This window comes from Peromyscus maniculatus, chromosome 6 (assembly GCF_049852395.1).
Source record: "Peromyscus maniculatus bairdii isolate BWxNUB_F1_BW_parent chromosome 6, HU_Pman_BW_mat_3.1, whole genome shotgun sequence".
Classification (NCBI taxonomy): Eukaryota; Metazoa; Chordata; class Mammalia; order Rodentia; family Cricetidae; genus Peromyscus; species Peromyscus maniculatus.
Window position 1 is genome coordinate 106,020,994 of NC_134857.1, and position 15,086 is coordinate 106,036,079.

Sequence of the window (15,086 nt, forward strand, 5' to 3'; positions counted from 1 at the left end):
AAGACTTGTGCTCAACAAATTTTCTTGATATTTTCATGATTAGAAGGATTGCAAACCTCAAGAAACAGCAGTATGAGCTGAAGCATACTTGACATGGACATGTATCACCTAGTATGGAGACAACACTGTCTAAAAGATGTGCATATCTGAGTTTTCTCCTCTCAGTGCACCTCTTGTCTTTAGTCTAAAACCCTTCAGCAATACCCAGGCCAAGATGCCTACAGGGGGTTGTGCTTTGAGCCTTTTTCTTCACACTTGGCATTTCAGATCAGTGCTCTTCACTATGAACCACTGTGTTGTCCATAATTCAGTGGCTCATTTGTGCAGAGCATGAGCCCATAACCATCAAGATCCCTCATGTTGAATCAGAGTGGGTGTCAGGGAGATGGCATCTATTTTCACCCTGTAGCTTTAGTCTACATAAACTTCAAGCCTCAGCATATGGGGAGTGTGGTGGTATTGTGTTCCCCAAAATATTGTGTACCCTAATAAACTTAACCGGGGTCAGAGAACAGAAAAGCTACTAGATATTTAGGATAGGCAGTGGTAGCACACGCCTTTAATCCTAGCATTCTAGAGGCAGAAATCCATGTGTTCAAGGATAGAGCCAAGCATGGTGACTCACACCTTTAATCCCAGAAAGCAAGCCTTTAATCCCAGGGAGAGGTGGTAGAAAGCAAAAAGGTATATAAGGTGTGAGGATCAGAAACTAAAAGCATTTGGCTGGTTAAGCTTTCAGGCTTTCTAGCAGTAGTTCAGATGAGAACCATTCGGATATGAGGACACAGAGGCTTCCAATCTGAGGAAACAAGATCAGCTGAGAAGTTGGGCAGGTGAGGTTAGCTGTGGCTTGTTCTGTCTCTCTGATCTTCAAGTGTTCACCCCAATTCCTGGCTCAGGTTTGATTTTATTAATAAGAACTTTTAAGGTTCATGCTATAGGGAAGGGAATAATTTGATACAACATGAATGTTTACATAGGGTTTCATGTCACTTTCCAGTGTTCACTTTTTCATAATATCAATGGCTCAGAAGTATTGTCCTCAGGAATTGTTAGGTTATAGCTCCTGATGCTAGAAGATTCTATATAGACATGTTTCCTGTAAATAACATTAATATCTAAATTTTTTTTTGTTTTTTTTTTTTGGGGGGGGGTTTCGAGACAGGGTTTCTCTGTGTAGCTTTGCGCCTTTCCTGGGACTCACTTGGTAGCCCAGGCTGGCCTCGAACTCACAGAGATCCACCTGGCTCTGCCTCCCGAGTGCTGGGATTAAAGGCGTGCGCCACCACCGCCCGGCAATATCTAAATTTTAATAGTTTGTCCTTCCATGCAGACTATGTCTAAACATTTTTGAAGAGCCAGCATAATGTACAGGAAATAATAGCAAATTTAGAACCCAAAAGCCTCACTTGGAGTTGAAAGGTATGTTTAAAATGCTGCTTTTTATAAGATATAGGCCACTAAATCCCAGTACTTCCCTGAGACTCAATTACCTCAACTCTAAATGAGGATTATAACAGTTATAGAAGTTAGATAGTTATAAAAGTTAAATAGAAGCAACACTAGACTGGAAAACACTGCAGACTAATTATAATCTGCATGGTATTTTATTGAGTTCTACCCATGGGAACATGGGGCTTCTTTTACAAGAAAAGCCACAGCCTGGCCCTTGCAAGATGGATTGAAACTTGGGTTCTGAGTGTTTCCATTGGCTTTTCCCAACCCCATTCCTTATTTAATTATATGGCCACTGAGATGACCATATACAGCTAAGATTTTATAGAGCTTGGTGTAGCATGCTAAGTAAATATCTCCACAGCAACCAGGGTGCTCCTTAATTTTGATAGATTTTTTTTTTTTGCTTACAATTGATGGAGGGAAGTCAAGTGTAGCATATCTCCTGGACTGCTAAGAGTCAGTCTCACCTGGGTTTATATGTTGCCTCTAGTTTAATGGAACCCTAAGTGGCTTCAGTATACTCCTGACCAGTGTGTGCTTTTCCAGCCCCACCCTGCCTATGTAAAAAGTACCTTGATCCCCTTTTCCTCAGATTTTCCCAATAATGACTTGCATCCATCTGGCTTGGGCTCTCACACAGATGCTCACATATGCTAAAGAAAACCGTCAAGAAATTGAGAGAGGAGAGAAAAGAGCAGAGCTCCATTTATAGGAGGGAATAGAACACCAAAATAATACTTGACAAACAAGCACACAGAGAACAGCAAGGGGAAGAAGGCTGCGGCCTCAAAACAAACCCCAGGTCACGTCTAGGAGGTCCCATGTCCGTGGACATCTTAGAAACAGCCCCACTTTTGGAAGTTGCACACTGCTTTGTTGCTGCGTGGTGTAAGTTGGGACCAAGCCGTCCTGCTGCTGTGAGATGAAGCTCCACCTGCCATGCGTGTATGTCAGTAACTGTCCATGAGAACTATGGGGAGTTTCATCCTTGGAATAATGCATACAGGGAAAGGTAAAAGAAACAGTGTTTAAAGGACATCTGTAGGTTTAAACTTTAAATGAAATAATGGGAAAAATTCTTTTGCTATTTGGAGTTTCCTAGGTGTTCGTCTTGAGGCCAACTTTGAAATACACCATTTTTAAAATTTTCTTGGCATTTATGATTAATTTTAAGTAAAATTTCAAAAAATTGAAAATATAAGTGAATAATGTGAACTATGGACCCGTAGTCCATAAATCTGGAGCATTTTGACTTCATCCTTTTTGAAAATTAGTGGACTCTTTGGGGATGAGAGAAAGCTATTATGGGAGCGCCATCTGTTAATTTTAAGGAAAAACTTGAATTAGTTAAAAGGAATATCGTATTTTTATGTGATGGGAAAGAGGAGGTAGAGCCAAGGGAGGCCACTGTTAATAGCTTTTAAATATTTAGATATGTAATGAATTCATTCAAATATTTAAAATGTTAGCCACTCTAAAAAACCAGAAGTCCCTTCAAAAAACTCCAAATAGATTATTGTGCTAACACATTAAGTACCTTATTGTTATTTTAATTTTTAATGAACTATTATATAATTAATACAGTAATTATGCCTTTGCTGAGAAAGATCCTAAAAACCCAGAACAATAAAACTATAGAGAACTGTACTTTAAAAAAGAATTCTGCTTGTTACAGTCACTTATATCTCATTCTAGAATATTCACAGTCTGCTTAGAAATACTGCCTTTTGAGTTGGAGGCCTTCTCAAACAACTTCATTTAAACTCATACCATCCATCTTTGACACCAGTGACCTTACCATTTTGTAAGTTAACATTTTGAATCACCTTTATTTTTCAGAGCACTTGGCCTTTGTTATTTTAGTCAGCTCTTTAAAGGTTTGCTGATAATTTTAAACTAAAATGTATTTATCCATCCACCTAGTTTTATGGATGGGCAAATCAAATGTTTCTAACCCTCTAAGTGTGTCCACTTTTAACTGTATTTGAGGAAAATGATCCACATCTTATCTAATGTAAGAATTGTTGGTGAAACTTTTTAGTGCACTTATTTTATATGAAATACATACAACTAAACTAAGTTTTATGTATTATACTTATAAGGCATATGTTTTCCTTATGACTTTAAAGAAAACCAAATGTATCAATAATTTTCTTTGCATCATCAAGTATACAATGAACTTCAAATTGTGAGAAGACAGACCACCTCTTTATAGAGACTAGCAGGGATGGCTGGATCTTGGGAACAGATTTTTACCCAGTCCTGCCCCTCATGTTTCTTCCCAGCCAATCTCATTACTAAAGCGGCAGGCCCGCAGTCTTGTGGCACACGGTCAGTGCTCTACAGTTCTTCAGGCTTCTGCTCATATTGTACAGAGCTCTGCTGTATAATTACTAACACCCTGCTCTCCAGTTTCCTATTCATAAAATAAGCATAATATTTCTTTACAAAATTATTCCAAAATTGCCAGATACTGTGGTTCTTAAGTAGACATTTGGTAGATGGTCAATATGTTGAGGCTACTAATGCTGACTCTATGCTGTTTTGATCATGGCTTTGAATACAAACGTCAGCTTCAGCCATCACACCAAGGCTTATGTTGCCAAGGCTACTGCCTGGTATCCATTCAAGACTTAGTAATGTCTGGCATTACTTTGTGATTGGTTAAGTGCTTACTAGCTGATTCATCTTGGTCATGTCCAAGTTATATCCATGTCCTCATGTGATTCTTACTTAAACTTGAATTTGAAGATAATCCTGAGTGAGATTAGCCTCTCCTACAAAGAGCTAGGAACTGGTATTTACTACCCCATCCCAAATGGCCCTATTAGTCCGTTTGTCCTTTTGACCAGGCCACTTCTTGGTACTTATTTCTCAACCCTCTATTGCCCTCTAGTGACTGCTTCCAGGACTACCTCAACCAGGGTTTACCCTCCTACAGAAACCCTTGATTAGCTTAAGATACTTGATTAGTTAAGGTACTGTAAGAACAGTTAGCTGAATCAAGAAGCAGAATGAATTAAATTACATGCTGTATTTCAAACATGAGTACATGTATGAAATTATTAAGAGCAGACATTGAATACTCATGGCAATCAAGGACATCATAATACTGAAGGTGTGGAATGTGCCAGTATCAAAAAGAGAAACAATTTGAATATTAAAATGGGATTGATCAATACAGACGCCATGATTAATTTCTTTGTCAAGCAATTGGTTGCATGGAGGAAGTTGCTAAAGGCATTAATGATCACTTAAAGGTTCCTTGTGTTGTTTGCAAAAAAAAAAAGCATGCTGGAAAATATCATTTAATTTTGTTCTAGCATAATGGTATCAGGGAAAGTTAAAGGTACAATATATCTTAGCTTCAATAAGGAAGGCTTATAGAAAAGGCAATTAATTTAAATAAAAAAAATGCACAGTGGGTAGTGAATACAATGTTGTACCATGTAAAGTGACTAACTAACCGAAGTACTGTTACCTCAAACTCTAACATGATTCACAGGAAGACACACGTTTCCTAAAATTAACTAGAGGGTTAGGTGATACAATGAGTGAGGTGAAACAAATGTTTTCAAGACCTATAAATAGCAGTAAGAATGAGAGATAGCCTCAAGAAATGGGAAATTTTCTGTAAAGCTCAACATAAACCACTCTTCTACAAAATGGAGGAAACCTAGCTTAAGAACAACTTACAGGAAGAGAAAGTATCTTGCGGTTTTCTCTGTAAGTTCACAGTGAGATGTGCAGATGACGGACACTGACCTTCCCACTGAGGCAGGTGACAGTCCTACCGAATGCCGCACCACGGAGAACACATTCAGTGTCCTATGTTCAAATCAAAGTGAGATTTGTTTTTTGGGAAACAATGTTTATTTTTGAAATTATTTTAATTTAGAAATAGAAAACCTGTTAGGGAGGAGGAAATGAAAGAAAAACACAAAATATGCAGGTAACCTTTTACTTCACGAGCTTCTCACACCCTCACTCATTTCTCACAACCGGAAAGCACTCAGCGGCCCACAGCAATGTTATTAATAGAGATGTAGATCAGTTTCACAAAGAAACAATGAATCCCATGAGAGCGAATCCTATCTCTGTGGCCATGGCAATCTTCTGGGATTCTTTCCTATTGAGTTTGGCGTATCTTTTAACCAGTCAAATTCGGTCCTTTACAAACTGCCAAATTGGCTCAACAAACTGCCTTACCTGATCCATAACTGATTTCAGGGTGGTGGTTTGAGAAGGAAGGGATACATGGCACAGCCAAGGATTCCAAAGTGCCAGATTTTAAGAGCAGACTGACAAAATGAAGCATGTGCTAAAGAGATCTGACAGCCGCAGAGCATGATGCTTGGCAAAGTAATAGACAACTCAGAAACATGTGAGCAGTCCTTACATGTAAGAAGAACTGTAATCTGGGGATAGAGGGGTGGAAATTCTGTACTTATTGAGATTCCAGGCAAGGAGAACACAAAAAATGAACTTGTTATTAGTAAATACCTCAGAGGGCCTGGAGAGACGGGTTGGTAGTTAGTAATGCCTGCTGTGCAATTATGCCTACCTACCTGAGATTGACCCCAGCACCCACCTAACAAGCCAGAGCAAGCCCACGTATGTCTGTATTCCCTGCCATGGAGGAAATGGACACAGGAGGATTGGCAGGGCTTGTTGGTTATCGGCCTAACAGAAAACATAGGAGCTCTGGGTTTAATGAAAAACCTTACCTCAAAGGAACAAGGCAGGCAGTGAAAGAGAAGGACACCTGGTTCCCTCCTCTGGCCTCCATGCATACACACCACACACACACACACACACACACACACACACACACACAAAATAAATGGATAGGTAGGGAGGTAGATAGATGATTGATAGATAGATAGAAGATAGATAGATAGATAGATAGATAGATAGATAGATAGATAGATAGATAGATAGATAGATAGATAGATGATAGATAGATGATGCTTTTCTGTTGACTTAGCAGTTACACATGAATCTACTGATACTTTAATTATCATCTGCAGCCCCCCTGCCCCAAAATCAGCACTCCGTAAGCCTCTCAGGCCATGGTCTGGAAGGAAGGCCTTCTGGTCCCACTGCCCTATCTGTGCCACAGCCACAATACATAGGTTTAAACTAAGTCTCTATTGTTCTATTTACCAACAAGGACTCAGCTGTGGGAGTGAAAACCTACTAGATCAGAGAAGCCAAGAAGCAACCAGCTCACCTTGCTTTTTGACCAGAGACCCAGCAAGAGACATGTCTCCTCACTGGTTCCCAAGACCAAAAGGAAGTGCCAAACTCAAATCTTTGCCCTTTTCTTCCTGTGTGTCTTCTCTATCCAAATTTTCCAAATTTCTGTTTTCTCTATGGACAGTTCTAGTCAGCTAGTTCCTAGCTCTACCCCCTAATTCAAGGTAAAATTTATTTAACAGTTTTGGAGTGTCACAGTGAGATAGATAGATAGATAGATAGATAGATAGATAGATAGATAGATAGATAGATAGATAGATAGATAGATAGATAGACAGACATATAGATAGATAGATACACACACACACACACACACACACACACACACACACACACACACGTAGATATTGAGGGAATGAGCTGCCTTGATGAGCCATTCAGTCTCCTGGCTGCTAGAAGCCTTCTAGAATAGGCTGTATAACTAAGTAATAAATGATTTTGTCTGTTTGTTTTCTGAGACAGGGTTTCATAAGCCCTGATTGACCTCAGACTTGTTACATAGCTGAGAATGACCATTCTGATCATTTTGATCATTTGATCAGTTGACCGACCATCTGATCATTTTGTCCCCACCTCCTTAATGATGGGGTGTATTCCATGAACCCCAGGTTACACCATACTGGGGGTCTAATCCAGGCCTTTGTGCATACTATGCAAGCATTCTATTAAGATACATTCCTGCCTCTCAGCAGAAGTCTACGAAGCTGATTTGCATAGTCAGTGTTCATGTTCTAGATTTCTGTTGGCAGACCTCACAGCCAGAGTTAATGATACACCTCGAGGTCACTCAGACTGCTATCCTACTCTATACTAAGCCTGTTTGTTTAACCTGCCTTGAAGAGAACAATGTAAGAGCTAACTTTACCTGCCTTGTATTCACTGGGTAGTCAGCTTTTACAACCGAATACAGTGAACAGCCAAAATCTTATGTTGTGTACTCTCCATGTGCCTGACCCAAAGTAATGCACACATAATGACCATTTGCTGAAAAAAGCAAACACAGAGATTGGAAGCAATCTTATTCAATGAATATCCACCATAAAGGTTGAATTCAACAATTGGATATTGGTAGATAAACAATGATGTTTGTAATACTGTTATCTGGGGCACTTGGAATCAGTGACTCAATCCCTTTTAAAACTGTTAAGACTCCTGTGACTTTGAAAAAATTTAATAAAAAAAATTCTGATAACATATCCCTCATTCCTTCCCAATGTGATTTTTTCAGTGATGTTTAGTAAAAGAGAGCAAAGCCCTGTGTTAGGGATAGATGCACACAAAGTCACATTCAAGGACAGGCATAACACTGGGACAAATTCACAAAATGGCCTTCAAGCCCATAGAGATTCAGACTCTTGCAACAGCCAGCGAGAGGACAGACGACACAGAGAGCATCACATAGAGAATTCAAATCTGGACTAGCTCTTGGTTAAATGACACCAAGGAGAAATGCTTTTATTTTTTTTCCTTAATGTGACACTGTCATATTATTGGAGACTCAGAGATTATTGGTAATACATTCACTCTAACTGCAAAATAATACTTAAAGATTCACTTTTAAAAGTATGGACAGTAGGATAAAATTCACCTAACAATTTAGTTAACTACATGGAAAACATGAGATTTTAGTTTTCATCAAGAAGACATTTTATGTAAGATTGGCATTTATTCAAATATTTTAAATTACAATATTTAAGCACTCTAATAATGATTTTTAAATTGAAGAATAATTAGCTCTTTTTATAACATGGGACAAGACAGTTAAAAACAAAACTATAGGGTCTGTACAAGTTTCTCAGCATGTTTTACCATTTCCTTTTGTTTATCTTAAAAGTCTATTATATATTGTAGTAATAGCAGTATGATAAAACATTACCTAATTGATAATAATACAGATTGTATCTTTTAATCATAGGAATGCCCTTTAATCATTTTAATTATAAATATTTAATCTTTCTATCTAATTAAAGTATATTTGCATATAGTATTGTTTTATATACATGAACTCCAGCAGGGAATTACTTGTTGTAACTTGCAGCCTATCCTTTATTGCTGGGGATATCTTTCTGTATGCAATGAACATGTTGCTCTGATAGACTGATAAAAAAAAAAACACTGATTGGCCAGTAGCCAGGCAGGAAGTATAGTATAGGTGGGATAAGGAGAGAGAAAAATGCTGGGAGGTGGAAGGCTGAGTCAGGAGACACTGCCAGCCACCACTGCCAAGATGTAAAGTACCCGGTAAGCCACAAGCCATGTGGCAACTTATAGATTAATAGAAATGGGTTAATTTAAGATATAAGAACTAGATAGCAAGAAGCCTGCCATGGCCATACAGTTTATTTATTTATTTATTTATTTTTTGGTTTTTCGAGACAGGGTTTCTCTGTGTAGCTTTGCGCCTTTCCTGGAGCTCACTTGGTAGCCCAGGCTGGCCTCGAACTCACAGAGATCCGCCTGGCTCTGCCTCCCGAGTGCTGGGATTAAAGGCGTGCGCCACCAACGCCCGGCGGCCATACAGTTTATAAGTAATATAAGTCTCTGTGTGTTTAATTGGGTCAGAGTGGCTATGGGCCTGGGCAGGACTGAAGATAACTCCAGCTACACTTTATGGATCAGTATAGTCCAATGAATTCCTGACTTCACCAAAGAATTTGAACAAAGAAATTCCTTAAACTTGGCATACTTTCTTCAGAAACTTCTTTGGAGTTAACAAAAAATTGAACACTTCTTGGAATCCTAAAGGTACATTAAACTTAATACTTTTGTAGTGTCTAGGAAGTTTTAGTTGTTTTAAAATAAAATGTTGAGATTTTAGTGTATCTAAATAATAGTTGCAAATATCCTAAGATTTTGCTTACCTACCTTGATGATACTTTTTTGAATTACTTCTTTATTATGATTCTGTGATTTTTGTCTCTGTATAGTCAGACAACCATAGTTTAGAGCTAAATTTTCCAGTGGACACACTGGAATACGTAACAAGTATATGACTATAGATTTCAAAGAGAAACATGATATAGCTTGGTGCTATCAAGGAGTCAACATCAGTCATCATTAAGCTCTTTTTTTGTTGAATCTTTCAATTTCTGTTTATCTTCATTGCAGTAAATCTTCACGTTCTTAAAGAACAATGGTAAGAAACCTGCTACATCTGATAACTTTTTTTCTGATCATAGGGTTGAAGATATAGTGCACTTCAGATCAGAGAACGCTCTTCTTTGTGCTTGACTTTCACCAAAAGTTGGAAAGGGGGTGCATAAATATTAAGTGTGGCCATGCAATTGAATCTCTTATGACTAAGGGAGGTTTGTGACCTGTGAATACCCATTAAGACCGGTGCTCAGTGAACTTCCATCACCCCATAGGTACTTGTGATGGCACCTGTAATTCCCAACTTTAAAGCCAGCAGGAATTCTAGGAGTAGCTGAATGTTACTGGGGATGTACTCTAGACCAGTCTTTGTGTCAAGAGCTTTACCTTCTTAACTTCTCTCTAAAAGTACCTTACAGGATAGATGGATATATGTAAAATCTGCACATATTGGTGCCATTTTTAAAATGAAGAAACAAGGATGTAAAGACATGGAATAGGTTCACTCAGTGCTGATGGTGCCTTTGAAATCTGTGCTTTTCCCCATGTGCATCTCACTAGCTCCTTACACTTGCCAACATCTCTGTGAAGTCAAAGGTCATCATCATGGCTCCCAGGCTCTCCTCTACTAGATTTTAAAAGAAGTTCTTTAGAGGAAAACAAAGTATGGAGGATTTCAATTGGTTGGATTTCCCCTACTTTTAACCTGAGAAGGAAGTTAGACATTTTAAAATTCTAGGTGCACAGGAATGCATGGTTCACAAATGCAAACCTAGATAGTTTTTCAGGCAATGAAAGAAGTCCTGATAAGATATATTGAAAAGCGATTACACAGCAGTAATCCCATCCGGCTGCTGACAGGCATCTCAGCATCTCTGCTTCCCTCCTTTGAAGTGACTTCAGCTGTCAAGGCTGCCCTGAAGGAAATCTATCATAGAGAAGAAAGGAGCTTGCTATCCTCACTTGCCCCATTCCTTTTATGCTCCCTCATACCTGAACCCAATACCTATACCCTTATCCCTGTTTTGTGGCCTAAATAGAAATGCTATTCTCAGCACAACAGATGCAGAAGCACCTTCCAGAACTATCAATAGTAATGGTTTGTAATAAGGAAAGAGCTCCAGAGACCTGAAGGAAAAGAACATTGAATCACAGAAGGGGAAAAAAAATCAACATCTGGGAGATACACCTTGAAATAAGAGAGAGAATGGGGGAAGAATGGAAAGGGCAATGTGAGAAAGAAGGATTGACGAGAAAGTCGGGAGGAGAAAGGGGAGAGAGCGACAGAGGGAGAGAAAGTAGGAGAGAAGATGGAAAGTCACAGTTGCCGAGTCTTCCCCAGAAAGTCTTCCAATTACAGTCTTTTAGAATGTAAGAGATAATTTCATTTTAATACCTTACCATGCTGCCTGTCACACCATGTATTGATACTTCAACTCTAATGGATGAGGATTTAACATATTGACATGTATTTTGTTGTTTGTTTTTAATGTTCGTTTTTGAGAGGTGGCTTTGGTTTGTAAGGAAGACTTTCATTGTGTAGCTCAGGCTAGCCTTGGATTTGTAGTCCTCCTGCCTCAGCTTCCTGAGCTCTGGAGTTAGAGACTTTCACCACCAGGCCAATTCTGTAGCCGATATGAAGCATGTTAATATGTCAGAGGGTTTATGAGGGCAACTAAGCTAGTCTGTCATGGTTCTTTATGTTGTCTCTTTGAAAAATTTAATCCCATCCCTCAAAAATCTTCCTCCAAGTTTACATGCCTTGGGATCAGTTCCACAAGCATTCAGTGGCAGGAATGGTATTATGATTTTCAATAGTAAAGCTTGAAGTATTTCTATTCTATCTTGTCTAATTGTCAGAAAATATTGGAGGAGAGTCTATAAAAGAACTAATGACATTATTTGTTTTTTTGAACTCAGAAATGTTTCTCAGGTTTTTTTTTGTGCACTACTGTTTTCCATGCTAATACATAATTTCAAAAGCTAAAAATATTATTCTCACATACAGAATTAAAACATATCCAATGTTTTATTAAAGTCCTAATTTTAGGAGAGAGCAATTAAAATGCCACTATTTTAAATGAGAATGGGGGAGGAGTTACATATATAATCTGAAGTGTTAAAGTGAATTTGATGGAGATAATACTGGTTAACATGCTTTAAAATATAGCATATGGGGAAATATTTTTCTATAAAGGAAAATAGATTTTATCTCTATGGAATAAATTCAGTTATATTTATATGGATAAAATAATTGATATTGTCCTCAATTCTCTACCACTTACATTTATAAAATATCTTTGGCAGCCATAAGGCTTACAACCCTATATAAATTATGGCCCTCATGAGCTCAGCTCAAACCCTCTAGCTCCCAGCATACTCCTAAAAGAACACTATGTAATCTCTTTAGCCTGTTTCGGTCCATGGACAACCTTTCTTTAACACAAGACAAAACTTTGCTGGACATGTTGGTTTCAACTTTCCTTTTTAGTGAACGGGTATCTTTGTTGGCTAGCTGATTCTAAAAATGTGAACAAATCCATTACTTAAACCCCACTGAATGGAGAAGATTCAAACATCCAGAAAGATACAGGCCTTTTTTAAATGATATTATATTTTTTCTTAATTTAAGACAAGGCAAATTGCTTCTGGCTAGGTAGAAGCTCCAGAGAATACAATGTACTAGCAAACTAGGGATGCAAACAGAAAGAGAAATATTAGAAGCTGATTGGAATCATGGATAAACAGGTGCGCAGTTTATCTGTTGTGTGTGATTTGCCCAAGTAAAAGCACAATAGTGGTGTTAAAGTTGAGGCGAGGCATGATGCAGACACTGAATGATGGACCTTAGTGTCACAAGAACATTGCCTGCAAAGAGGCTGAGAAAGCAGGTGATTTTAGTGGCTGAGATAATTATTTTGAGATTCCTTAGTGGATAGATGGAATACGAATAAGTTCTTTGGGATAGGAATACATCTCAGTGGTTAAGAGTGCTTTGCTATACAAACATAGTGACATGTCATGAGCATGAATCCCCAGTCATCTACATAAAAATCTAGGCATTACCAGATACACCTGTCACTCCAGCATTACAGGAGGCAAGGATAGAAGGATCCTTGGTGGCTGCCATCCTAGTCCCAGGTTCATTAAGAGACCCATTCTTGAAGAAATAGGGTGAAGAGTGACAAAGTAGGACACCCAATGTTTGCTTGTAGCCTCCATAGCATTAATGGCCACATGTACCAGCATATACATGAATATATACACAAATATGCATGAATGAAAATTAATAAAAATAGAAGAAAATTTTTGAAGAATGAAAACACTTAACCTTCACCAGAAAACTCTATTTTGAGCCATTTAAAAATTAATAGACTGTGAATTTAGCCTAAACTGACTCGGTTTATGAAAAGAAACACTTGCTTAGGGAATGGTTTGTGTGAGTTGTGTCATATCTAGGTTGTCACCGTGGTTCCAGAAATCCATGCATGTTGTCATCATGTTCTCGAGCAGATGTATAGTTTCACATACTGTAATTTATATATAATTCCCTGCCTTCTACATTGCTCTTCGGTTCCTTAGAGTCTAAGTTTCACTAACAACATTTAGCTTTAGCCTAGTTATGATGGATGAAGTACTCTGGGTGAACCAATTTTCTGGCCCAAGTATGAGTGCCAATTAGTTAGAAAATATATCTATTCTCAAATTCTGCTTAGCAACAACATTGAGAATGAAAATTAGATAATTGCCAGTTGTCTAAGTAATATCAAATTGTTCTCTCTGCACTGTTTCCCAGCTACTGTGTTGCTTGCTTTCTCTTTCTTCTGACCTTCTCCTAGATTCTGCTTACAGATGTTGCTCCTGAACAACTCTGCCAAGAGTCAGACTGACCCTAGGTTATGCAGAGCACAATGTATTGGAGACTTACAACAGAATCATGGTCCGGGGTGACAGAGAGACCAGTGGGATCAAAGGTGACTTCATTGAAACCACTATGTACCCAGTTTTTAGTTTATTGTAATATCAGAGTCAAGCACATACCTGATATCAGGTCTGATGTGACGGTCCACACACTTGCTCATAAAATTTGAGCATGCTTGAAAAATATTCAGTAAAACCCAACTAAAATAGAATTACTCTAGGGCAGTCAAGGGGCCATAATTCAGTATGGTTGCACTCATGCCAGCTGAACCCGCTGACCATGCTTTAGAAAGGTCATTAGTATATATTTAATTGTTAGTGTAGCACATTCCATTACAGCTTTTTTACATAGGCATATAATGTACTTGGATCCCATTGTTTCTGCCTCCTACCTTTCTTAACTCACCTTATCCTACCATATAAAAGTAGCCCATGTTTTACTTTCATCCCCCATTTTTTCCTTATTTTTTCCTAGGTTCTACATAAGAGCAAAAATATGCAATACCTACCTTTCTGAGTCTGCATTATTTCCCTTAACTCAATGACCTCCAGTTCTATCCATTTTTTTTTTGCAAGTGACTTAATCTCATTCTTCTTTAAGACCAATTAAAACTCCTGTGTGTGTGTGTGTGTGTGTGTGTGTGTGTGTGTGTGTGTTTGTGAGTGTGTGTGTGTAGGGAGGGTGTATCTCATATTTTTTGGTCCACATGAACACGTAGGCTATTACCATAATTATTTTGCTATTGTTAATAGTGGCATGATGTATGTGAGTGTTCATCTGTCTCTATAGTGAATTTACTGATTCTTTGGGGTATATATTTAGAAGTGTTACAGGAAAAAAATCACTAAATTTTTATAACCTTACCTCCATGTTAATGTCTCTAGATGATAGATTCGTTTATACTCTTACACACAGTAAGTAAGTTTTCCTTTTCCCTTCACCCTCACCAGTATTTGATGTTGTTTTCTTTTGTTGTTGTTTTGTTTTGTTTTTCGAGACAGGGTTTCTCTGTGTAGCTTTGTGCCTTTCCTGGAACTCACTCTGTAGCCCAGGCTGGCCTCAAACTCACAGAGATCCACCTGCCTCTGCCTCCCGAGTGCTGGGATTAAAGGTGTACTCCACCACCTCCAGGCAATGTTATTTTCTTGATGAGAGTCTTTCTGACTGAAATGAAATAGAACTGGTATGGCTTTGATTGCCAGCTCCTGGTGGCTGAGGAAATTCAACTCTATTCTGAATTGTTGGTTTATTATGAGTTAGCATCATTCTTTCCGGATTAAGACTGGCAATTTAATTTTCTTTCTTTTACATTTCAGTTTGTCTTGAACAAGAAACTAAAATTACATTTCAATAT

The 15,086-nt window shown here is 38.3% G+C and overlaps 1 protein-coding gene, 1 long non-coding RNA gene and 1 pseudogene across 2 annotated transcripts in view; 2 read left to right on the forward strand and 1 right to left on the reverse strand.

Moving 5' to 3' along the window:
* Arsj (arylsulfatase family member J) overlaps window positions 1-15,086 on the forward strand; it is a 73,704-nt gene that overhangs the window by 30,643 nt on the left and 27,975 nt on the right. The gene's annotated exons all lie outside the window — the stretch shown is intronic.
* LOC143273986 (uncharacterized) lies at window positions 1,312-11,424 on the forward strand. The gene is made up of 4 exons (XR_013052361.1): window positions 1,312-2,470; window positions 3,154-3,262; window positions 9,280-9,462; window positions 9,897-11,424. It is a non-coding gene; the product is annotated as an uncharacterized LOC143273986 (long non-coding RNA).
* On the reverse strand, window positions 5,471-5,676 carry LOC102917995 (protein transport protein Sec61 subunit gamma pseudogene; annotated as a pseudogene).